The sequence below is a fragment of the Myotis yumanensis genome, unplaced genomic scaffold (assembly GCF_028538775.1).
Source record: "Myotis yumanensis isolate MYYU_CA2020_CCGP unplaced genomic scaffold, mMyoYum1.0.hap1 SCAF_6, whole genome shotgun sequence".
Lineage (NCBI taxonomy): Eukaryota > Metazoa > Chordata > Mammalia > Chiroptera > Vespertilionidae > Myotis > Myotis yumanensis.
In genome coordinates this window covers 90,537,406-90,540,900 of record NW_027223757.1, presented here as the reverse complement: position 1 = coordinate 90,540,900, position 3,495 = coordinate 90,537,406, and positions in this window count along the sequence as shown.

Below are 3,495 nucleotides of genomic sequence, written 5' to 3'. Positions count from 1 at the left end.
ACCAAGATGATTCAAAGTAAACAATGAAACATAAATTTCCCTCCTTCATTCTAACACTTCTCTTCAGCCCAACTGCTACCAGTATATTCTGCCAGAAATATTCTTTTTTTTTAATTGACTTTTTAGGGTGATGTTGATTAATAAAATTATATCTTTCAGGTGTACAATTCTACAATACGTCAGCTGTATATTGCACTATGTGTTCACTACCCCAAGTCAAGTCTCTCACCATCACTGTTTATCTCCCCTTTTCCCTCTCCTACCACTCCCTGCCCCTCGCCCCCTGATAATCACCATACTGCTGCCTATGTGTCTATTAGACAGACTTGATGCATTTACAAACATATATGAATGCGTGTCCATTTACATAGCATAAATTTTATCCCCACACATGCACTTTTTTCATGCAAAGCACACCATGCTCACTGTTCGCACCTTACTATCTTCACTCAACAGTATACTTGGAAGGTCATTCCATATGGTCCACCTGGCTCTCTCTCATTTTCCTCACAGCCTCACGGGGGACCATTGTCTGGGCGTATCTGAGCTTGTTTAACCGGCTCCCAGTTCCCTGGTGATGAACACGCAGGCTGTTCCCACCCCGCTGCTGCTACAGGCCCTGTTGTAATGACCAGCCTTTCATGTCGTCCTGTGGACGGCACCTGTAGGACCAGTGACTAGAAGGGAACTTGCTGAGTAAAAAGTTTTCTGCATTTTAAATGTTGGCAGAGTTCACCACATTCCTTTTCATGAAAGACACACTAGTTTATGTTCTTTTCTTTTTCTTTTTTTGAAAGTTTAAAATACTCCCCTGAGGATAGGTTTTTATTGATTTTAGAGAGAGGAAGGGAGAGAGAAACATCGCACAGTTGCCTTCCCCATGTGCCCTGACTGGGAATTGAACCTGCAACCTTTTGGGGTATGAGACGACACTCCAACTGAGCCACCCAGCCAGGGTTTATGTTCTTACCAAGGATGGGAAAGTGTTTCTCTTTACGCAGCATATTATTTTTTTTTTTTTTAAGTTTACCAATTGGATAACTTAAAATATCTCATTTTATTTACTTTTTAAAACATTTAAAATTTGTTTTATTTTTACTGATGAGAGAGAGAGAGAGAGAGAGAGAGAGAGAGAGAGAGAGAGAGAAACTTTGATGGGTTGCCTCCCATAAGTGTCCTAACCGGGGATCAAACCCGAAACCTACTTATGTGCCCTGACCTGGAATTGAACCAGAAACCTTTTGGTGTGTGGGACAACCCTCCAACCAACTGAGCCACACCAGCCAGGGCTGTAGTTTCATTTTTTTCTTTTATTCCGAGTCAAGATAAACATTTTTCCATGTGTTTAAAAGCCAGCTGATATTTCCCCCCCATGAATTGTCTCTTCATACCTGGTGCCAATTTCTCTAACGCATTACTGGTTTTTCACTGATCTGCAGGGACTCATAAGGAGGAAATTAGTTTATTTTCTGTGATGTGAGTTTTTATTTTACAGTTTGTTTGCCTTTTGAGTTATCAAAGGTGACTTCTTTTTGCTATTCAGTCATTTTATTTTTTATTTAAAAAATATTTTATTTTTTCAGGAGAGAACACTGCACCTCCTCCTCCTGGTTTCAGGTGCTGTGCACATTCAGAGAAACTTCTGCAGTGGCGAGCTATCAAAGTGGTCCCTGAAAGTATGGTCTTAGTTGTTTTATTTTAAAATTTCTATGTAGTTGGATGTCTCAATCTTTTCTTTTATAGCTTCTAAAGCTTTGTGCTGTGCCTGGAAAGGCTTTGCCTGCTCCAAGGTTATTTAAAAATCACCCCAGGATTCCTTATGGCATTTGTTCAAAGGCAGAGAGAAGCATAGAATGAGCCTGTGGTTCCCACCAGCTTCAACCGTAATCAGAGCAGGCCAGGGCCAGGGCCACGGCCAGTGTAATTTCATCTGTGCCCCACCATTCCTCCATCCCTTCATTATTTTGAAATAAATCCCAAACAACAGAATTGTATGTTTTAATGCTTAAATTTTTGACCCATATAAAATTATTTTATTTTTTAATGTATATATATTTTTTATTGATTTCAGAGAGGAAGGGAGAGGGAGAGAGAGAGAGAGCCTGCAACCCGGGCATGGGAATCAAACGGTGACCCTCAACCACTGAGCCACACTGGCTGAGCAACCCATATAAAATTATTTTAGAGTTAGAACTCCAACTTTGTCTTGCAAATACCTAAGCCAATCTCCCAATGGTTTATTGAATAAACCATCTTTCTCACTGATTTGAAACATGCTCCTTTATTATACACTAAATTCCCATGTACATATTTGAGTTTATTCCTGTCTATTTTTTATTCTGTACCATTGATTCACCCATTTCTATTCATGCTCTGGTACCACACTATTCTGGTAGTTGTAGCTCTACAATACAGTTTGGTATTAGGTTAGACTGTTCTCTAAAACAGGAGTGGGGAACCTTTTGGCTGCCAAGGGCCATTTGGATATTTATAGCATCATTCGCAGGCCATACAAAATTATCAATTTAAAAATTAGCCTGCTGCCCGGCCGGCATGGCTTAGTGCAGTGGTTCCCAAACGTATTTGGCCTACCGCCCCCTTTCCAGAGAAAATATTACTCAGCCCCTGGAAATTAATTTTTAAAAAATTTTAATAGCAGTTACTCATCGCCCCCAAATGCACCTGTGGCCATCACCGCCCCCCCCTGGATCACTGCAGCGCCTACCAGGGGGCGGTAGCGCCCACTTTGGGAATCACTGGCTTAGTGATTGAACGTCGACTTATGAACCAGGAGGTCACGGTTCGATTCCAGTCAGGGCACATGCCCAGGTTGCGGGCTTGATCCCCAGTGTGGGAGTGCAGGAGGCAGTTGATCAATGATTCTCCCTCATCATTGATGCTTCTCTCCTTCTCTCCCTCTCCCTCTAAGGAATAAAAATAAATAAATAAATAACCTGCTATATTTGGTCAAACATTTATTTATTTATTTATTTATTTATTTATTTTTTTTTATGATCACTAAGAACTAACGATTGGATTTTATTATTAAAAGGTCCTTTTTTTTTTTTGTTCATAGTTTTTTTTTTAATTAAATCTTTATTGTTCAGATTATTACATTTGTTCCTCTTTTTTCCCCCCATAACTCCCCTCCTTCCAGCTCCCACCCCACCCTCCACCCTCACTCCCCACCCACTGTGTTCATCCATAGGTGCATGATTTTTGTCCAGTCACTTCCCGCATCTCCCACACCCCTTTTTCCCCCAAGAATAGTCAGTCTATTCCCTTTCTATGTCCCTGATTCTATTATAATCACCAGTTCATTCTGTACATCAGGTTATTTATTCACTTGATTCTTAGATTCATTTGTTGATAGATGCATGTTTGTTGTTCATAATTTGTATCTTTACCTTTTTCTTCTTCTTCCTCTTCTTAAAGGATATCTTTCAGCATTTCATATAATACTGGTTTGGCGGTGATGAACTCCTTTAGCTTTTC